Source organism: Macaca thibetana, chromosome 16 (genome assembly GCF_024542745.1).
Source record: "Macaca thibetana thibetana isolate TM-01 chromosome 16, ASM2454274v1, whole genome shotgun sequence".
In the NCBI taxonomy this organism is placed as follows: domain Eukaryota; kingdom Metazoa; phylum Chordata; class Mammalia; order Primates; family Cercopithecidae; genus Macaca; species Macaca thibetana.
In genome coordinates, this window is record NC_065593.1 from 56,152,232 (window position 1) to 56,175,305 (window position 23,074).

Genomic DNA, 23,074 nt, shown 5'->3' on the forward strand with positions numbered 1-23,074 from the left:
TCTCAAATCCCTGATTTGAGTGACTGGCTGGATGACACTACCACTCACCAGGATAAGAAGATAGGAAGAGGTTGGACTTGGGGAAGTGGATAAGATCATTTTAAAATGCCCATAGGATGGCCGGACATGGTGGCTCATTCCTGTAATCCCAGTACTTTGGGAGGCTGAGGCAGGTGGATCACCTGAGGTCAGGAATTCAAGACCAGCCTGGCCAACATGGTGAAACCCCGTCTCTACTAAAAATACAAAAATTGGCCGGACGTGGTGGCGCACACCTGTAATCCCAGCTACCCCAGAGGCTGAAGCAGGAGAATCACTGGAACCTGGGAGGCAGAGGCTGCCATGACCCGAGACCGTGCCACTGCACTCTAGCCTGGATGATAGAGCGAGACTCCGTCTCAATAATAATAATGATAAAATAAAATAAAATGCCCACAGGACATCCAAGTAGAGATGTCCAGGAAGCAACTGTGTATATGGGATTGGAGATCAGAAAACTAGTTAGAGCTGGAAAAAAACACGTTTGCAAATCATCAGCATGTGGACGGCAAGTGAGGCACAAGTTTATCTAAGGCATTCCTCAGAAACCGCACAGGGTGAGAGGAGAAAGGGTAAAGGGAAGGCAAATACGAATGTTTTTAGGAGCAAAAGAAGAAAAACATCTGCAAAGAAAACCAAGCGTATGGGCCAGGCTCGGTGACTCACGCACTTCGGGAGGCCAAGGCGGGTGGATCACCTTGAGGTCAGGAGTTCCAGACCAGCCTGGCCAACATGGTGAAGCCCGTCTCTACTAAAACTACAAAAATTAGCCAGATACGGTAGCAGGCACCTGTAATCCCAGCTACTGGGGAAACTGAGGCAGGAGAATAGCTTAAACCCAGGAGATGGAGGTTGCAGTGAGCCAAGATCGTGCCACTGCACTCCAGTCTGGGCAAAAGAGCAAGACTCCGTCTCAAAAAAAAAAAAATAGTTTCAAAGATAAAACAAAAATCTTGTTAAAGATAAATAATGACAAGCTAAAGAAATAATCTACTTCTTTAAGTCATGCTATCAATTTGCACCAAAATTTTCATTTCCTATGTGTAGGTGTCGAGAGTCTAGTACCCATGTTAAATGATATACACCTGTTCTGGGCTGAACTGGGTTCCCTAAAAGAGATATGTAGTACTCCAGGGGGCTGGGCACAGTGGCGCATGCCTATAATCCCAGCACTTTGGGAGGTCAAGGCCACAGGATCGCTTGAGCTCAGGAGTTCAAGATCAGCCTGGGCAACGTGGCAAGACCCCGTCTCTACTAAAAATATTAAAAAATAGCCAGGCGTGGTGGTGTGCACCTGTAGTCCCAGCTACTCAGGAAGCTGAGGTGGGAGGATTGCTTGAGCCTGGGGGTGAGGGGGCTAGAGGTTAAAGTGATCCAAGTGCCACTGCACTCCAGCCTGAATGACAAAGGGGGACCCTGTCTCAAAAAAAAAAAAAAGATATGTAGTACTCCTAACATTCAGCACCTCAGAATGCGATCTTAGAGACAGGATCTTCAGACCAGGTGCGGTGGCTTATGCCTGTAATCTCAGCACTTTAAGAGGCCGAGGTGGGTGGATCACTTGAGGTCAAGAGTTCGAGACCAGCCAGACCAATGTGGTGAAACTCTGTCTCTACCAAAAATGTAAAAATTAGCTAGGCGTGCTGGCGAGCACCTGTAACTCCAGCTACTTGGGAGGCTGAGGCAGAAGAATCACTTGAACCTAGGAGGAGGAGGTTGCAGTGAGCTAACACCACTGCACTCCAGCCTGGGCAACAAAGAGAGACTCTGGGAAAAAAAAAAAAGAGATAGGATCTTCAAAGAGGTCATAAAGTTAAAATGAGGTCATCAGGGAGGACTCTAATCCCAATATGACTGTTGTCCTTATAAAAAAGGGGAAATTGTGGACACAAAGAAACACACACAGAGAGGCTGGGCGCAGTGGCTGACACCTGTAATCCCAGCACTTTGGGAGGCTGAGGCGGGCAGATCACTTAAGGTCAGGAGTTTGAGACCAGCCTGGGCAACAAGGTCCAGCCCTGTCTCTACAAAAAATACAAAATTTAGGCTGAGTGGTGTGGTTCATGCCTGTAATCCCAGCACTTTGGGAGGCCAAGGCAGGCAGATCACCTGAGGTCAGGAGTTCTAGACCGGCCTGGGCAACATGGTGAAACCCTGTCTCTACATAAAATACAAAAAATTAGCCAGGCATGGTGACACGTGCCTGTAATTCCAGCTAACCAGGAGGCTGAGAAAGGAGAATCACCTGAACCTGAGAGGCAGAGGTTGCAGTGAACCGCTATTATGCCACTGCACTCCAGCCTGGGCAACAGGGCAAGACTCTGTCTAAAAAAGAAAAAAGAAATACACACAGGGAGAACTCTACATAAGGACTGGAGTTATACTGCCACCAGAAGCTGGAAGAGAGGCTTGAAACAGATCCTGCCCCAGTTGCTTCAGAGGAAGTATGCCTCTGCCCTTAGATTTCTAGCCTCCAGAACAGTGAGACAATAAATTTCTGTTCTTTAAGCCACTCAGCCTATGTCACTCTGTGGCAGCAGCCTGAGCAAACAGATGTCATGAAGAAAATTCACAGCTCAGGTTTACTGATTACCTACCAGGTGCTGTTCTAAACACTCTACATCAATAAACTCATTTAATCCTTATAAAGTCCCCTCCAGGATCTAGGTACTATCATTACACCCTTTTCTTTTTTTTCTGGAGACAGAGTCTCGCCCTGTCACCCAGGCTGGAGCGCAGTGGCGCGATCTCGGCTCACTGCAAGCTCCACTTCCCGGGTTCACACCATTCTCCTGACTCAGCCTCCGGAGTAGCTGGGACTACAGGCGCCCGCCACCCTGCCCAGCTAATTTTTTGTATTTTTAGTAGAGACGGGGTTTCACCGTGTTAGCCAGGATGGTCTTGATCTCCTGAACTCGTGATCTGCCCGCCTCGGCCTCCCAAAGTGCTGGGATTACAGGCGTGAGCTACCGCGCCCAGCCCATTACCTTTTAACAACCCTTTTAACAGTGTTAACGCCGAGGTTCTAAAAGGTTAATGAACTTACCCAATATCACATAGCCAGAGCCCTCTCTCTCACCTCTAGGCTATGAGGAGCTATTATTAATAGTAATTATAGGCCGGGCGCGGTGGCTCAAGCCTGTAATCCCAGCACTTTGGGAGGCCGAGACGGGCGGATCATGAGGTCAGGAGATCGAGACCATCCTGGCTAACACGGTGAAACCCCATCTCTACTAAAAATACAAAAACTAGCCGGGCGAGGTGGCGGGCGCCTGTAGTCCCAGCTACTCGGGAGGCTGAGGCAGGAGAATGGCGTAAACCCGGGAGGCGGAGCTTGCAGTGAGCTGAGATCCGGCCACTGCACTCCAGCCTGGGCGCAAAGCGAGACTCCGTCTCAAAAAAAAAAAAAAAAAAAAAATAGTAATTATAATAAGTGCTGGCACAGTGGCTCACGCCTGTAATCCCAGCACTTGGGGAGGCCAAGGTGGGTGGATCACTTGAGGCCAGGAGTTCAAGACTAGCCTGGCCAATATAGTGAAACCCCGTCTCTACTAAAAATACAAAAATTAACCAGGCATGCTGGCATGCGCCTGTAATCCCAGCTACTCAGGAGGCTAAGGCAGGAGAATTGCTTGAACTCGGGAGACAGAGGTTGCAGTGAGCCGAGATTGCACCACTGCACTCCAGCCAGGGCAACAGAGCAAGACTCCATCTCAAAAAAAAAAAAAAATTAGTAATTACAATAAGAACAGTAGTAATTCACTAAGCCAAACACTGCCCTATGTCATTTACAGATATAATACAAAAGTCCTCTGAAGTAAGTGTTATTATTTCCGGTATGAAGGAGGAACCTGAATCTCAGAGAGATGAAGAAAATCGCCCAAAGTCACACAGTTAAGAGTGCTGAGATTAGGCCAGGCATGGTGGCTCATGCCTGTAATCCCAGCACTTTGGGAGGCCGAGGCGGGTGGATCACCTGAGGTCAGGAGTTCAAGACCAGCCTGGCCAAGCTGGTGAAACCCCATCTCTACTAAAAAGTAAAACAAACAAAAATTAGCTGGCCATGGTGACAGGCACCTGTAATCCCAGTTACTTGGGAGGCTGAAGCAGAAGAATCACTTGAACCCAGGAAGTGGAGGTTGCAGTGAGCCAAGATCACCCGACAACAAAGTTTAAGACTGTCTCAAAAAAAAAAAAAAAAAAGGAAGAATGCTGAGATTATATCTATTTGCTAACTTAAGGGGATATACAATGAAAACATTTTTTACTAAAACTTTAAAAGCAAGTGTGTGTGTGTGTGTGTGTGTGCGCTTTTTTCTTTAATGAGACAAGAGACAAGGTCTGGCTCTATCGCCCAGGCTGGACTGCAGGGGCGCAATTGCAGCTCACTGCAACCTCCACCTCCCCTGGCCGGGCGCGGTGGCTCAAGCCTGTAATCCCAGCACTTTGGGAGGCCGAGACGGGCGGATCACGAGGTCAGGAGTTCGAGACCATCCTGGCTAACACGGTGAAACCCCGTCTCTACTAAAAAAAATACAAAAAACTAGCCGGGCGAGGGGGCGGGCGCCTGTAGTCCCGGCTACTCGGGAGGCTGAGGCAGGAGAATGGCGTAAAAACCCGGGAGGCAGAGCTTGCAGTGAGCTGAGATCCGGCCACTGCACTCCAGCCTGGGCGACACAGCGAGACTCCGTCTCAAAAAAAAAAAAAAAAAAAAAAAAAAAAAAAAAACCTCCACCTCCCAGGCCTCCCGCCTCAGCCTCTCAAGTAGTTGTGACTACAGGTGCACACCACCATGCCTGGCTAATTTTCTTCTGCATTTTTAGTAGAGATGGGGTTTTGCCATGTTGCCCAGGCTGGTCTCAAACTCGTGTGCTCCAGCGATCTGCCTATTCAGCCTCCCAAAGTGCTAGGATTACAGGCATGAGCCATTGTGCCTGGCCAAGTTAAATTTTTTAATGCTCGACTTTGCAGTTCAATACTAGAAATATACATCTCCAAATTCAAAATTCTTGAAGATCTCAAGAGAACACGTGTCCTAGATTATGGGACCTTTTGCATGTGTATCCTCTCAACCACTATTCAAGAACTATTCTCTCTCAGTTAGAACCCTTGCCATTTCTCTGACTTCCAGACACAGAAAGAGAAGAAAAGGAAGGACTGAGATGCTGTTCTTTAAAATATTTTTCAATTTTCTATTTAATTTTTAAAATCTGATACAAACATCAGAAAGTGTAAAAAGATATAATGCAATGAGAAGTCTCCTTCCCACTCTCTCCTCTACCTGCACAATTCCTAGACCTAACAGGTAACCAATGCCACGATTTTCTTATTTATTCTTCTAAAGGTTTGTGTTGTTGTTGTTGTTGTTGTTGCTTTTTGAGACAGAGTCTTGCTTGGTCGGTCAGGCTGGAGTGCAGTGGCATGATCTTGGCTCATGACAACCTCTGTCTCCTGGGCTCAAGCAATTCTCCTGCCTCAGCCCTCCGAGAAGCTGGGATTACAGGCGTGTGCCACTATACCCAGGCTAGTTTTTGTATTTTTAGTAGAGACGGGGTTTCACCATATTGGCCAGGCTGGTCTCAAACTCCTGACCTCAGGCAATCCTCCCGCCTTGGCCTCCCAAAGTCCTGGGATTACACTTGTGAGCCACCACGCCCAGCCCTAAAGATTTTTTTTTTTTTTTTGCATATATACACCAATGCAAATTATCTTTTTCTCCTGTTTTTTTTCCCTAAAAAACACAAAGTGTATCAAATCATACATACTGTTCTGCATCTTGCTTTTATCACTTAACTGTCTGCCTTGCAGATCTTTCCATATCATATTATGTCTTAATTCTCTCATTTTGCTTGTCAAGAACAGTTTTTACGTAATTTCACCATAGTTCAGTCTAGCACACAAGGCACCCAGCAGCCCCTAAGAACTACCTGAGACAACTGATGATGGCTCCATGCCACACACTAAAGACCCTGTATCTTTTCTCTCCTCCTCATTTTCATTTCACTTTTTTCTCCAACTCACTCAATTCTCCTTCCTTTCCCTATACCTCTCCCATCTCACCCACTCCTTAGCCCCTAACCCTGACAATTAGACCTAGCAACATCACTGACATTGCTTAGTCGTGGCTAGAAATATTCAGGCTTTAAAAAGGTACAGACCCCCAACATAGAGAAAAAGGGATAAATAATAATTTCCATGAGAACTTCTAATTAACGAGAGTGCCTTAAATTGAAGAGTTTTGGTCTGGAGTTATTCTTCCTTGTTACTTGCCTCCTCTCGCATTTTGGTTTGTGAAGAGTGAGTAAGTATGACACTACTTTCTATATGCATGGAAACAAGCACATACTCAGTCTAACATTTAAGCAATGCCTGACAGAACGACAGAGTTCATTTTACAATAAGATAATTGGAAACAAAATATAAGAGCTATATAAAATTAACATTTGGGCTCCAAAATATGCACTTTAATTAACCTATCATGTCTTTTTACTTAAATTAAGTAGCTCCAATCTGAAACTACATCTTAGAAATGTTTTAAGGCTATTCACCAATGAAAAAGAGTAAAGTTCTCTCTCCCTGCTTTTATTTTCCAGCCCACAAACTCAATGCTATCCTCCCCGCAAAAAGTACCTTTTTTTCTGACCAGACGAACACTGTAATTTTTAAGGTTTCTAAATAATAAAAATAAGAAAACATTACCCCCAAAAAATTGGTTTACACTTAGATGTTTCGCACTGAGCAAAGGATTGGTAAGGAACACAAAACTAAGGCAGCCACGTAATTACATTCTCAAGTAGTAACAGGTGGTAACTCACAGTATGGAGCTGATTTCCTTTCTCTATTCCTGCCATGCCAGAGACCTCTGGTAGAACTTCTGAGGTTACTGTATGGTAACCCAGGTTCAGACACATTTAGAGGTAAAACCTTAAACATTGGAAATATCTTTAAAAGTAGGGCTTTGTGTACCAAATACATTCGTTAAAACCTAGGAAACTATAAAACGAAATCCAATATATTCATCTCAATCCCCTTGCCTGCTTCCTAAAAAGGACAGAGGCCAGCAGGTCCTGGTGCTCAACACTTGCTAAGTCGAAACACTCTTACACGGGTCCTCCGATTCTTGACGGGTTCAGAACTTCTGGTTGCATTCCCCATGCAACCCCTCCAACTCTACAGGGAGAATGCTGGAAAAACTGTGTCACTTTGGCTTCCTGTATATTAATATAAGCACTCATTATCCAGCAATAGCAGCTGAAACGTAAATGAAGATGAGAACTCAGTCTACATGACCTAAGATTTCCCACAAGTCCAGATATTTAGGTTACGCAGACTGCATTATTGTCCGATTTCTCCTCTGCATTAATCTGGAAGTCTACAGAACAGATTAGCACACAACAATCTTAACTAAGCTAGTATCCAACTCTGAAGGAAGGCGAAGCTGGTGGAGGGTTTCCAAGACTGCTTATCCTTCTCTGTCCTTCCTCCCATACCCTCCTTATGTCTTTTTTGTTTTTTGTTTGTAAAATTTAAAAATATTTAATTTTTTTAAATGTATTTTTAGTCACAAGAAAATCAAAGAAGCCACCCATTTCAGTCTTAAGCTCTGCCCTTTGCCTAGTCCTAATGGAGGGTTCTTTGGCCATCTATGTATAAAAGATGAGAGAAGCCAAAGAGACTGGAGAACCACCACATCAATGGGAGCTTTTTCATCTAAAGGTCATCTGTCCACACTGTCCAAATGAGGTTTACCCTGTGAAATAAACTTGGCATAAGTGCTACCTGTTGAGAAAAACAGTGTGAAATGTCACGCAAAGGACTGGGGTGCAGCAGGAGGACTCTGAAAAAGTCATACGTGTAAACCAGCAGGTCTTAGAATGTTCTAATATACTATATGCAGTTTCAGAGTAAACAAATGGTTAATGACACATCTTTTGTAACACATGAATCAGCTACTGATTTGCAAGAGTGGGACACACCCTAGTACCTATGACTCTAAAGTACCTGTTTGAAAAGTGGACCTAGATGTCTGAATTGCCAACCTATCCTAAAATTGGAACAGAATTTTATAACTATGTAAGTTGCCATAATTTAAAGTTAAAAAGATCACTGCCTTTCATTATAATGGAAGTTAATTTGAGAACTTCATTAAAACGTTCACACCGATAATCAAAGAACAGTAGCAATGCAAAGTAAGGTACAGCCAATCAATCCTAGGAAGCAAACACAAGAGGCAAGAGAAATGGCAGGTAAAGGAACTGAAGAATAGCAAATTCAAGAATTACAAGCATTACAAAGTTCTAAAGAAAAACGAATAAAATGAGGCTGGTAATGAAAAAATAACACATCTTACCTTAAGAGGCATCCAAATAGCATTCATAGTGTCAGGATATAAAGACAATACTCAGAAATGAGCAAGAAGTCTTAGTAATTCCCTCGGTTACCAAGTATGAGCAGGTAGGAAAATCTTTTGTTTCGATAAGGTATCTGAAAGAGAGGATTTTCATTTAGACTAAAAAATAATCAAGAAAATGCAAATAGTTTAAGCTACATGGGCAGGGATTTTGAAGTACTATTTGCCTCATCGCACTAAAAAAGTATAGAAAATACAGTCCCCTTTAGAAAACGGCAAATGTGTGTGTGTCTCCGTACATATGTGTAGAAACATACGTTATATAAAAAGAGAAATAAATATGTAACACTTACTTTAGATAATGTAAAATTGCTTATCAAACAGCCAAAATCCCAGAGAGAATAAAGTTTCCAGGGTACCTCATAAACACTAAACGTGATTTGTTAACTAACCATCTAAAAAAAGACCCTTGCTACATTTAATTATATTTAGTAAAGTAAAACCTCTCTAATCATCCCGACTGTCCCAAGATTATGCTTAAGTTTCAGAGTCAATTCCACATGAAAAGTAAAACCTATTCTTGACTGAAGTACTAGAAACAAATAAAATACCCTTCTTCCCCAGAGATCGTTAAAAGCAGACCGAGCAACTTAATTTTGAGGGTAGGAGGAAGGTAAATTTGCCTGGAGGCTGGAGGATGGACTAAATGACCTCTAGTAGGATCCTCGTTCAAGTCCTGGGCCTGAATACAATTCCAGCTTAACCAGTTACTGCTTCGCTTAAAATGGAGGCTTGCCCGCGTAGGGACAAAAATAACAGCACCCACTTCGTTAAAAACAAATGTCGAAAAGTACCCTTATTTAAATAAAAATAAAAAATAAACACCTCTGGAGTGGATGTGTTCTTGCTATGCGTTTGTCACTGAGGCTTCGAAGACTTGGCATCACTTTCCTTACCGCTCACCGGATTTTGGGGGAGGAGCGGGGGGCGGCAGTTTGACTCCTGACCCAAGTCTCAGGCAGGCTTCAAAGCCCCACCAGGGCCCCCAACTCCAGAGCCAGAGGGAGCGGAGAGGCGAGAGCCCGAGATCGCACCTCCCCCCACCGCGGACCCCAGTCCCAAACCTACCCCTCACCCCTCCGCAGTGGGGCGCCTCCTTCTGCCCCATTCCCATTGTTAGGGAGGGGAGAGCGCGGGGTGGGCTCAGGGCAGGGGCGCCCGCGGCCGTTGCCCGGCTCGCTTCAGGAGGGGCGGCCCGCGGGATGCGGCTTCCCTTCCTCTCCGCGTCGGTCCGTCCCACCTCGGCTCGGCCTGGCGCCCCGAGCTCTGCTCCGCGCCCCCGGCCGCGGCCCCGGCCCGCCCCCGGGGCAGCCAGGCCCCCCGGCCACTCGGTCGGCAGCCTGCGGCCCAGGCCTACGAGTGGGCGCTGGGCGGGGGTCCCCGTGCCCCACACACGCGTCCCTCTCCCCGAGCCCCGCCGCTTCCAGGGCCCTCGGCGGCGCCCGCTCCCCGGGCCCCGCGGCCCCCCGCCTCCCAGCCGGGCCGCTCCCTCGAGCTCGTCGTGTCGGGGCCGCCGCCTCTACCTCACCATCACCCCTGTCCACTCGTGCCCTCACCCCCAGGGGCACCAGTGCCAAAGACAGCTCCCCCAGCCCCGGACCTACCTGCACGGTTCAACCAAGCCTAGAAGTGGGGGCGGGGAATCTTCCGCCCTCCTCTGGCGTTCATTGGCCCTTCAGGGGCATATCGTGAGCGCCATTGGCTGAGCGATAGTGTCCGTCAGAGAGATGGGGCGGGACCGAAGGGGGAGAGGGATGCTGGTGCCTCGGCGTCTCTGTCTCTGTGTATCTCGCTGTCTCTGTCTCTGTCTCGGCCCTTGGAAACGAGAGGCTTTTGGATGAGAGGACTAGAAGCGGGCCTGAGGTGGGAGGAATAGGAATAGGAATCCTGCCAGAGCGTCACGCCAGTTGGCCACTCTGAACCCCCTACCTAAGTCCCCTTTAGGTTCTCTTCTCCATCACCCCCAACCCCTGCCCCTCACCCCTCGAGGTTCCTTCATCCAGGAAGCGACGTGATGAAAACTCCAGGCCGGAAGGCCATAGGGAGAGATGTTATATATGTATAGAAAATATACACATATAAGTATTTATATATAAATTCAACCAGATATCAGTTCACTAGGGCCTGGAAAGGAAAGGGCACACATCTCACAGACAGGGAAGGACTTGAGATAGAGCCGGCAGAAGAAGGAATCAAAAATCACTCTTAAGAGCTGGCAACAGTGGTTACCTCCTGGGAGGGGAACTGAGTGCCTAGGGAACCAGTGGGCGGAAGACTTACATATCTCGGCGTATCCTTTGTATCCATTGATTTTTGCACCATTCATCAAGATTCCAATTTTTTAAAAATTGATTTAAAGGTTTAAATAAGGTCCCAAAACCAGGGGACAGGTAAGATAGTTGGCCAGGAAAATTGGCACAACATGCAGGTTTGGGGAGGAATCTTAGCTTTTAATATATTCAGTTCCAGGTAACAGGGTTTTGTAAAACCCAGTGAAGGTGTCCTAGAGGCAACTGAAGTTACAGAACTTGAGAGAGGGTAGACAATCAGGACTAGAGACTATGTGGGGTCCTCTGCCTGAAGATAGTGGTCTGTGACATGTTAAACTCCCTAAGCAGGGTAATAAGACACCCACGGTAAAAAGTAGGAGAACGAAAAAGAAGGTCAGTGAGGTAAAAGAAACAGAATATTAAAGAGGCATGAAAATTAAGGAAGGAAGGGTCTGTGGAAAATAGAACAATAAAACTATGAGAGAGGACGCGCGCGGTGGCTCACGTTTGTAATCACAGCACTTTGGGAGGCCAAGGCAGGTGGATCACCTGAGGTCAGGAGTTCCAGACCAGCCTGGGCAGCATGGTGAAACCCCATCTCTAATAGAAATGCAAAAAAAATTAGCCAAGTGTAGTGGCACACCTCTGTAATCCCAGCTACTGGGAAGGCTGAAGTGGGAGAATTGCTTGAACTGGGAGGTGGAGGCTGCAGTGAGCCAAGATCACGCCACTGCACTCCAGCCTGGACAACAGAGCAAGACCCTGTTTCAAAAAAATAAAAAATAAAACCTATGAGAGCCTCATAGGTCTTACCTCTTTAGGCTCTGGTAACCATGGGACAACAAAAATGAAAGCCAAGGCCAGGCATGGTGGCTCACGCCTGTAATCCCAGCATTTTGGGAGGCCAAGGCAGGCAGATCACAAGGTCAGGAGATCAAGACCATCCTGGCCAACATGGTGAAACCACAGGCATGGTGGTGCATGTCTGTAATCCCAGCTACTCGGGAGGCTGAAGCAAGAGAATTGCTTGAACGAAGGAGTCAGAGGTTCCAGTGAGCTGAGATCAGGCCACTGCACTCCAGCCTGGAGCACAGAGCGAGACTCCGACTCAAAAAAAAAAAGAAAGAAAAAAAGAAATATAACAAACATACACAGAAATTGAAAGAAAACCAACTATACTAAAATATGGTTTTCAAAATATTTTTATAAGTGTAATATAGCGATATATATACTTTTTATTAATGTATTAGATAATCTAATGGCAGGCCTAATGACCACCATAATTCTGAGGTCATACATAAATAAGCATAAGTATTATTTTATGATGCCTGCAACAACTATAATGTGCATTGATCTTAGACAATAGGCTGAGAAGTGATCAACTGTAGTATATGAAAATACCTGTGATGGGCTGGGCACGGTGGCTCACTCCTGTAATCCCAGCACTTTGGGAGGCCGAGGAGGGTGGATCACGAGGTCACGAGATGGAGACCATCCTGGCTAACACGGTGAAACCCCGTCTCTACTAAAAATACAAAAAATTAGCCAGGTGTGTTGGTGGGCGCCTGTAGTCCCAGCTACCCGAGGAGGCTGGGGCAGGAGAATGGCGTGAACCCGGGAGGCGGAGCTTGCAATGAGCCGAGATGGCACCACTGCACTCCAGCCTGGGGGACAAATCGAGACTCCATCTCAAAAAAAGAAAAACAAAAACAAAATACCTGTGATTTCTGTTCATGACAATGTCACAGGTACTGCTGTTACTACTGTGGTTTGTTGTTTCCATTCATAAATGAAGGAAATGTCAATTTCCTGTTGAACTTTCACAAAAATAAAGGCAGGTTATTTTTTCTATTCCAAGTTCACAGGTTTCCTAGTCTGTGGACCACAGGTTAAGGAACCCTATCCTAGGCTGCGGCAGGAAGATGGTTTGAGCCTCGGAATTCGAGGCTGTAGTGAGCTATGATTGCAGCACTGCGCTCCAGTGTGGGTGATAGGTGGAGACCTAAATAAACAACAACAACAATAAAAACCGGGGAAGGAGAGAATTTTAAAAATTAAAGAAAAAAAAGAAGAAAGAAAAAAGAAACTCTGCCCTGAAGAAATCATCCTTCCCATCCTCCGCACATGGGCCGTGACTCTGCCTTTACCCCTCATCCCTATCTCTCTCTTCCCTTCAGCAAACTCCAAACACTCCACTTCTCAATCCTGCCTACACGTGTCTGACATCCCTAGGACACAAAAAACAAGGGAACATGAGTGAGAATTGGAAGGAAGATACGTACATCTTGTCTTTCTTCAAAGAAAAAAAGAGAAAAGGACGGGCTTATGCCTGTAATCCCACCACTTTGGCAGGCTGAGGCAGGCGGATCACTTGAGGCCAGGAGTTCGAGACCAGCCTGCGCAACATGGCAAAACTCCGTCTCTACAACAAAATTAAAAATTAGCCAGGCCTGGGGGCTGGCTACTGTAATCTCAGCTACCAGGGAGGCTGAGGCACAAGAATCGCTTGAGCCTGGGAGGTGAAGGTTGCAGTGAGTCGAGACTGCACCACTGCCCTCCAGCCTGGGTGATGGAGTAAGACTGTCTCCAAAAAAAAAAAAAAAAGAGAAAGGTTGAGGTATATTGAAGATCTAAGATGATGAGGAAAAGAAGCCCAGGATGGAGTATCATTGATTCCCAAGAAGGGAAACAAATTATAAAAAGAAAACCTTTGGCCGGGCACGATGGCTCACTCCTATAATCCTAGCACTTTGAGAGGTCAAGGCGGGCGGATCACGAGGTCAGGAGTTCAAGACCAGCATGACCAACACGGAGAAACCCCGTCTCTACTAAAAAATTAGCCAGGCGTGGTGGGGCACACCTATAATCCCAGCTGCTCAGGAGGCTGAGGCAGAAGAATCGCTTGAACCCGGGAGGCGGAGGTTGCAGTGAGTGGAGAACCTGCCATTGCACTCCAGCCTGGGCAACAGAGCAAGACTCTGTCTCAAAAAAAAAAAAAAAGAAAAGAAAACCTTTATCAATTAAGAATCTTTTTTCTCGCCAGGCGCAGTGGCTCAAGCCTGTAATCCCAGCACTTTGGGAGGCCGAGACGGGCGGATCACGAGGTCAGGAGATCGAGACCATCCTGGCTAACACGGTGAAACCCCGTCTCTACTAAAAAAAAAAAAATCCAAAAAATTAGCCGGGCGCGGTGGTGGGCGCCTGTAGTCCCAGCTACTTGGGAGGCTGAGGCAGGAGAATGGCGTAAACCCGGGGGCGGAGCTTGTAGTGAGCTGAGATCCGGTCACTGCACTCCAGCCTGGGTGAAAGAGCGAGACTCCATCTCAAAAAAAAAAAAAAAAAGAATCTTTTTTCTGAGTGTATTAATTCCATTTAAATCAACCCCAGAAAACACCTTCAACACAGTGCCGTATTTCATATCTGTAAAATGGGGCAAAAAAAATAGTTCCTACCCCTTAGTGTTGTTGCAAAGATTAATTTTTTTTTTTTTTTTTGGTGACACAACCCCAGGAGAACCTGTGAACATGTGTCCCTTGACCAGGTGAATTTCAGGAGCTTGCACTAGTCCCAGGCAGCTAGCCCCAGGTTGGCCCTAGTTTGAGTGCCTTCCACATACCAGGTACTGTACTGGAGAATTAACATCAAAAAGGAAAATCAAATTTCATCTTCAACAAGTAATTACAATACACTGTGATGAGAGTTAGGGTGATGGAGGTTCAGGTTACCATGGGCTTATATTAGGAGGGCAAATTCTGTCTTCAAGTTTTCTTGCTTCAACAGTAGCATTTAGATTTTGTGGGCTGGGCACGGTGGCTCAAGCCTGAAATCCCAGCACTTTGGGAGGGTGAAGTGGGCAGACTGCTTGAGCCTAGGAGTTGCAGATCAACCTGGCAACATGGCGAAACCCCATCTCTACAAAAAAATACAAAAATCAGCCAGGCATGGTGGTGCATGCCTGTAGTTTCAGCTACTTGGGAGGCTGAGGTAGGAGGATCGCTTGACCCCAGGAGTTCAAGACTGCAGTGAGCCACCATAGAGTCACTTTACTTCAGCCTGGGCCACAGAATAAGACCCTGTCTCAACAACAACAACAACAAAAAATCTTGTCCTATAATAACAGCTTGTGCACTCTTCGATAGCTCGCTGGTAGAGCAGAGGGCTGTAAACTGCATAGATAATAATAACAGTTTGTGTTTTTGAGTCAAAGATGATACCCCAGAATCATTATCAAAAATAATAGTTGATCCATTCACCTGTGCCTATGACTATGAGCCACATTGTGACCAATCTATGAGCAGCAGGGGTGGGGATGCAGTTTGCAGCCATGGAACTCACTTAACAGGAAATTCCAATAGCAGTGGATTTACCATGTTGCAGCTGTAGGATCTTGGACAAATATTTAATGACTCTGTCTCTCAGTTCTCTCAATAATAATACCTCCCTCCCAGGGTTGCTGTAAAGGTTAACATAGGGGGAGTCTTGCATATAGTACGTGCCCAGTAAACATTGGCTAATGGTGTCATTGTTCAGCCTTTAGGATTCTGCCCTTCTGGATTAAAATGTAAGAGGCAGGGCATGGCGGCTCATGCCTGTAATCCCAGCACTTTGGGAGGCTGAGGCAGGCAGATCACTTGAGGTCAGCAGTTCGAGACCAACCTGACCAACATGGTGAAACCCCATCTCTACTAAAAATACAAAAATTAGCCAGGCGTGGTGGCACGTGCCTGTAGTTCCAGCTACTTGACAGGCTGAGGTGGGGGGATCACTTGAACCTGGGAGATGGAGGTTGCAGTGAGATGAGATTATGCCACTGCACTCCACCCTGGGTGACAAAGTAAGATCCTCTCTTGAAAAAAAAATCTATATATATATAAATATATATATTACATAATATATATATGAAGAGATGAGATCTTGAATTGTACAGACTGTCCCCATACCCATTCATTTGCATTTCTTTTCCTTTACAATAATACATATCTATGATTTCCTTTCATTGCCACTGTCATCAATTTAGTTAGATTACTGGACAGAGATCACCAGTGGGGCTGGAGTAAAATGAAAATAAATGTGCATTGACTCTAGGTATTCCTAAGTAATCGCACAGGTTACTGTGTTCTCCCTCATAAATCCTGGTAGCTGAATGTTGCCTGCTTTTAGCAGTTAGGTTTCTGCTCATCTTAACCTCAGTGTTCATTAAGAAAATAGCTATTGGGCCGGGCGCGGTGGCTCAAGCCTGTAATCCCAGCACTTTGGGAGGCCGAGACGGGCGGATCACGAGGTCAGGAGATCGAGACCATCCTGGCTAACACGGTGAAACCCCGTCTCTACTAAAAAATACAAAAAACTAGCCAGGCGAGGTGGCGGGCGCCTGTAGTCCCAGCTACTCGGGAGGCTGAGGCAGGAGAATGGCGTAAACCCGGGAGGCGGAGCTTGCAGTGAGCCGAGATCACGCCACTGCACTCCAGCCTGGGTGACAGAGCCAGACTCCGTCTCAAAAAAAAAAAAAAAACAACAAAAAACAAACAAACAAAAAAAAAAGAAAATAGCTATTGAATGTCCAGGCTCACTGGCTCATGCCTGTAATCCCAGCACTTTGGGAGGTTGAGGTGGAAGGATCACTTAAGGCCAATATTTGGAGACCAGCTGGGACAACATAACAAGACCCCATCTCTACAAAAAATTAAAAATTAGCTGGCCATGATGGCGAGTGCCTGTAGTCTCAGCTACTTGGTAGGCTGAGGCAGGAGGATTGCTTGAGCCCAGGAGGTTGAAGGGGAAGTGAGCCATGATTGAGCCACTGCACTCCAGCCTGGGTGACAGACTGAGACCCTGTCTCTGAAAAAAAAAAAAAAAGAGAGAGAGAGAGAAATAAAATAGTTATTGAGCACCTACTGTATGTCAGGTCCAAGACCCTAAAGTTGTAAAAATGATTAAGGTGGTGCCCCTGCCTTCCAGTTTCCACAGAGATGGGGAATATGGATAAAAGCAGACAAAGCCATTGCCATGGGATAAGGACAGAGAATAGCATGTACAAATTCTAGAAGGTGAGGGATAATATACCACTTTCCAGAAACTAATGGTTCAATGAGGCTAAAGCATGGAGTTCAAGAAAGGAAACCAGATGAGATTAACTGCAACGTGGTTCTCAAACTTAAGTGTGCATAAAAACTGGCCTTGTTGGCTGGGCATGGTGGCTCACGCCTGTAATCCAAGCACTTTGGGAGGCCGAGGCGGGTGGATCACTTGAGGTCAGGAGTTCGAAACTAGCCTGGCCAATGTGGTGAAACCCCATTTCTACTAAAAATGCAAAAATTAGCTGGGTGTGGTGGCACACACCTATAGTCCCAGCTGCTCAAGAGGCTGAGGCGGGAGAATCACTTGAACCTGGAAGGTGGAGATTGAGTAAGCCAAGATCAAGCCACTGCGCTCCAGCCTGGGTGACACAGCAAGACTCTGTCTCAAAAATAAAAATAAAAAAATCAACTGGCCTTGTTTACACAGTCTCGAAAGCTCCATGCCTAGAGATCTTGATGTAGCAGGTCAGACTGCTGCTGCTCAGAGGGCCACACACTGAGAACCACTGATGGAGAAGAAGGGCGGGGTCAACTTGCAGAGCTGTGCTGGGAGGTGTGTGCTGCACCCTTGAGTGGGTGAAGAACCTTCGAGGGGTTTTAAGCCTGCAAGAGATATGGTCACATTTACATTTTAGAAAAATCACCCTGTGTGCAGTATGAAAAATGGAACAGAGAGGGCAAGACTGGAGTCAGGAGAGCAGTTAGGAGGCTGCTGCAGAAACCCAGGCAAGAAACCATAAAGTCCTGAAATGAAACAATGCCAGTGGGGAACGGGGAGGAGAGGCCAAATCCAAGGGGTATTTAGGAGCCAGAATTGAGAGGCTGTGATGACTGCTGATGGGATACAGGACAGGATCCTGAGATGACTTGCAGGTCTTCAGCTTTGAGTGACCCATGGAAGCAAAGGAAGATGGGAAGGAGGGTGCCTATCACACCGAGAGAATGAAGGTTTGAGAGGCAAGTGTAGTTTTTGACATTTTGCTTTTGAAATGTCTATGGGATATCAGAAATAATCTCAAAAGATGACCACGAGTCAGGCTGGGTGCAGTGGCTCACGCTTGTAATGCCAGCACTTTGGGAGGCCGAGGTGGGCGGATCACGAGGTCAGGAGTTTGAGACCAGCCTGACCAACATGGTGAAACCCTGTCTCTACTAAAAATACAAAAATTAGCTGGGCATGGTGGTGGGTGCCTGTAATCCCAGCTACTTGGGAGGCTGAGGCAGGAGAATCATTTGACCCTGAGAGGCGGAGGTTGCAATGAGCCGAGATCAAGCCATTGCACTCCAGCCTGGGCAATGAGAGTAAAACTCTGTCTAAAAGAAAAAAGACCACGAGTCACTGATTAACAGCCTGAGCAGCAGAAATCTCACAGATCTGAGTCTGAATCCTAGCCTGGCTCTGAAACTCACAATCTGGAGCTGGGGCTTGGTGCAGTGGCTCAGGCCTGTAATCTCAGCACTGTGGGAGGCTGAGGCAGGTGGATCGCTTGAGGCCCGAAGTTTGAGAGGAGCCTGGCCAACATGGTGAAACCCCATCTCTACTAAAAATACAATTAGCCAGGCATGATGGTGTGCACCTGTAATCCCAGCTACTTGGGGGGTTGAGGCACGACAATCACTGGAACCCAGGAGGCAGAGGTTGCAGTGAGCCGAGATTGTGCCACTGTACTCCAGCCTGGGCAACACAGCAACACTGTCTCAAAAAAAAAAAAAAAAAAGGCTGGGCGCAGCAGCTCACATCTGTAATCCCACTTTGGGAGGCTGAGGCGGGCAGATCACCTGAAGCCAGGAGTTCAACACCAGCCTGGCCAACATTGTGAAACCTGCTGCCCCCTCCCTGCCATGCCCCATCTCCCCCAACACCCCCCAACTCTGTCTCCACTAAAAATACAAAAATTAGGCCAGGCATGGTGGCTCACGCCTGTAATCCCAGCACTTTGGGAGGCCAGGGCGGGTGGATCACGAGGTCAGGAGATCGAGACCATCCTGGCTAACCCGGTGAAACCCTGTCTCTACTAAAAATACAAAAAAATTATCCGGGCTGGCCGGGCGCAGTGGCTCAAGCCTGTAATCCCAGCACTTTGGGAGGCCGAGACGGGCGGATCACGAGGTCGGGAGATCGAGACCATCCTGGCTAACACGGTGAAACCCCGTCTCTACTAAAAAAAATACAAAAAACTAGCTGGGCGAGGTGGCGGGCGCCTGTAGTCCCAGCTACTCGGGAGGCTGAGGCAGGAGAATGGCGGGAACCTGGGAGGCGGAGGTTGCAGTGAGCTGAGATCCGGCCACTGCACTCCAGCCTGGGAGACAGAGCGAGACTCCGTCTCAAAAAAAAAAAAAAAAAATTACCCGGGCATGGTGGCGGGCGCCTGTAGTCCCAGCTACTTGGGAGGCTGAGGCAGGAGAATGGTGTGAACCCGGGAGGTAGAGCTTGCAGTGAGTCGAGATCGCGCCACTGCACTCCAGTATGGGAGACACAGCAAGACTCTGTCTCAAAAAAAAAAAATACAAAAAAAATACAAAAATTAGCCGGGTGTGGTGGCACACACCTATAATCTCAGCTACATGGGAGGCTGAGGCAAGAGAATTGCTTGAACCCGGGAGGTGGAGGTTGCAATGAGCCAAGATCATGCCACTGCACTCCAACCTGGATGACAGAGCAAGACTCTCTGTTGAAAAAAAAATTTTTTTTTTTTTTTTTTGGTAGAGATGGGGTTTCTGTGTTTCCCAGACTATACTCAAGCTCCCGGGCTCAAGCTATTCTCCTGCCTCTGCCTTCAACCAGCCTCTATCCTCCAATTTTCTTATTTTTTCTATTTTTCAACACCTTTTAAATTCTACATTCTGGCCAGCTGCAGTGGCTCATGCCTGTAATCCAGCACTTTGGGAGGCGGAGATATGAGAATTGCTTGAGGCTAGGAGTTTGAGGCTTGCAGTGAGCTAGAATGGTGCCACGGCACGGTGGCTTGGGAGACAGAGCAAGACCTTGTCTCAAAAGAAAAAGAAATAATTTAAATACTACATTCTAGGAGATTTCTTCAACCTTCAAATTTTCTATTGAATTTTAAATTTTGGCTTTTTTTTTTTTTTTTTTTTTAGACAGGTTCTCACTGTCACCCAGGTTGGAATGCAGTGGCTTGATCTCAGCTCACCACAACCTCCGCCTCCTGGGTTCAAGTAATTCTCCTGCCTCAGCCTCCTGAGTAGCTGGGATTACAGGCATGGGCCACCATACACGGCTTATTTTTGTATTTTAAGTAGAGACAGGGTTTCACCATATTGGCCAGGCTGGTCTCGAACTCCTGGCCTCAAATGATCCACACGTCTCAGCCTCCGAAGGTGCTGAGATTACAGGTGTGAGCCACCACACCCAGCCTTGGCTATCATATTTCTAATTTACGATAGTTTTTCTTGTTTTCTTATTGTTCATTTTTTATAGCATCCTATTCTTCTTCTTTTTTTTTTTTTTTAGGTGGAGTTTCAATCTTGTTGCCCAGACTGGAGTGCAATGGCGGGGATTACAGGCATGCGCCCAGCTAATGTTGTATTTTTAGTAGAGACAGGGTTTCTCCATGTTGGTCAGGCTGGTCTCAAACTCCTGACCTCAGGTGATCCACCTGCCTCAGCCTCCCAAAGTGCTGGGATTACAGGCATGAACCACCGAGACCGGCCCATCCTGTTCTCAAATTATGGATATATATCTTCAGGTCTCACTGAAGAAATAAAGAGGTGTATGTGTATATGTGTGTGTGTATTATTTTTAGTTTCAGTTTTTGATACGGAGTCTCACTCTGTCGCCCGTGCTGGAGTGCAGTGGCGCGATCCCGGCTCGCTGCAACCTCTGCTTCCCAGGTTCAACTGATCCTCCCACCTCAATCTCCCGAGTAGCTGGGATTACAGGCGCCTGTCACCATGCCCAGCTAATTTTTCTTTCTTTCCTTTTTTTTTTTTTTTTTTTTGAGATAGAGTCTCTGTTGCCCAGGCTGGAGTGCAGTGGTGTGATCTCGGCTCACCGCAAGCTCCACCTCCTGGGTTCAAGAGATTCTCCCGCCTCAGCCTCCCGAGTAGCTGGGATTACAGGCATGCGCCACCACACCCAGCTAATTTTTGTATTTTTAGTAGAGATGGGGTTTCACCATGTTGTCCAGGCTGATCTCAAACTCCTGACCTCAAATGATCCACCTTCCTCAGTCTGTAGCTGGGATTACAGGCATGCTACTCCGGAGGCTGAGGCAGGGGAATGACTTGAACCCGGGAGGTAGAGGTTGCAGTGAGCTGAGATCATGCCACTGCGCTCCAGCCTGGTGACAGAGTAACAGAGCAAGACTCCATCTTAAAAAAAAGAATTTTCTACTTTTCAGTCTAACAAATGTTTTATGAACAAGGGCTCTGTTATGTTTTGAGTTAATTTTTGTAGGTAATATGAGGTGAGGGTTCAACTTCATTCTGTTGTGTGTGGGTATCTAGTTGTCCCAGGACCATTGTTTGAAAAGATTTTTTCTACACTTTCCCTCACTGAATTGTCTTGGCATATTTATTAAAAATCAGATGACTTTGGCTGGGCACCGTGGTTCACGCCTCTAATCCCAGTACTTTGGGAGCCCAAGGCAAGAGGATCATTTGAGCCCAGGAGTTCAAAACCAGACTGGGCAATACAGGGAGACTCTATTTCTAAAATAATAATTAAAAAGATTAGCTGGGCGGGCCAGGCGCGGTGGGTCACGCCTGTAACCCAGCACTTTGGGAGGCCGAGGCGGGCAGATCACCTGAGGTCGGGAGTTTGAGACCAGCCTGACCAACATGGAGAAACCCTCTTTCTACTAAAAATACAAAATAAGCCTGGTGTGGTGACGCATGCCTGTAATCCCAGCTACTAGGGATGCTGAGGCAGAAGAATCGCTTGAACCCAGGAGGCGGAGGTTGTGGTGAGCCGAGATTGTGCCTTTGCACTCCAGCCTGGGCAACAAGAGCAGAGACTCTGTCTTAAAAAAAAAAAAAAAAAAAAATTAGCTGGGCGTGGTGACACATGCCTGTGGTCACAGTGACTTGGGAGGCTGAGGCAGGGGGATCAGGAGGCGGAGGCTGCAGTGAGCCTTGATCACTGCACTATAGCCTGGGTGACAGAGTGAGACCCTGTCTCAAAAAGAAAAAAAAAATCAGTTGACCATAACGTGAGACTCATTTCTGGACTTTCAGTTCTATTCCATTGATCTATGTGTCAATCCTTACGCCAGTGCCCAGGGGCTCAATGACTGGTACTTTGAATTAGATTTTGAATCAGGAAGTGTGAGTCTTCCAATTTTGTTCTTATTTTTCAAAGATTGTTTTGTCTATTTGACGTTCCTTACAATTTAATGTGAATTTTAGAATTGGCTTGTCCATTTTTGCAAAAAAGGTGGTTGGGATTTTGATAGAGATTGTGTTGAGTCTGTAGATCAATTTGGGAAGCATTGCTATGTGAAGAGTAGTAAGTCTTTCAATCCATGAACACACAATGTATTTTCATGTATTTAAGTTTGTTTTAATTTCTTTCAATAATGTTTTGTAGTTTGCACTTCCTTGATTAAATTTATTCCTAAGATTTTTGGGGGGCTATTACAAATGGAATTGTTTTACTAATTTCATTTTTGGATTGTTCATTTCTAGTGTATAGAACTTGAACTGAGCCAGGTGTAGTGGTGCACCACCTGCAGTCTCAGCTACTTGGGAGCCTGAGTCAGGAGGATTGCTTGAGGCCATAAGTTTGAGGCTATAGTGCATTGTAACTGTGCCTGTAAATGATCACTGCATTCTAGCCTCAGCAACATAGTGCGGCCTTGTCTCTTAAAAAATAAATAAGTAAACAACTGATTTTTGTACGTTGATCTTGTATCCTCCAACTTTGCAAAATTAATTTATTACTATTAAGATTTTGCTTTATTTTGTTTTTGGCGTGAGTCTTTAGGAACCAAAAGATAAATAAATAAGAAAAAGATCTAGCACTTTGGTCAAATTTATTCCTAAATGTACGTTTGTAAACGATATTGTAAAAGAATTTTCTTAGTTTCATTTTCAGCTTCCTAATTGTTACTGTATAGAAATAAAATTTATTTTATTTTTTATTTATTTTATTTTTTTGAGACAGAGTCTCTCTCCGTCACCCAGGCTGGAGTGCAGTGGTGCGATCTTGGCTCACTGCAACCTCCACCTCCCAGGTTCAAACAATTCTTTTGCCTCAGTCTCCCGAATAGCTGTGATTACAGGTGCGTGCCACCACACCCAGCTAATTTTTGTATTTT

The 23,074-nt window shown here is 46.2% G+C and overlaps 1 protein-coding gene across 7 annotated transcripts in view; it reads right to left on the bottom strand.

The window, feature by feature from the left end:
• The window catches only part of KANSL1 (KAT8 regulatory NSL complex subunit 1), a 198,619-nt gene extending 188,516 nt beyond the window's left edge, over nt 1-10,103 (bottom strand). For 6 of the 7 annotated variants that reach the window (XM_050763679.1, XM_050763678.1, XM_050763686.1 and 3 more), the window contains exons 1-2: nt 10,054-10,103; nt 8,390-8,523 (exon numbers count right to left, since the gene is read on the bottom strand). The gene's annotated coding sequence lies outside the window, so the exon portion shown is untranslated. Of the gene's footprint in view, nt 1-8,389; nt 8,524-9,274; nt 9,612-10,053 lie in introns of those variants that run through there. The other variant, XM_050763668.1, reaches the window with a different exon arrangement.
• Between the last annotated feature and the right edge of the window lie 12,971 nt (nt 10,104-23,074).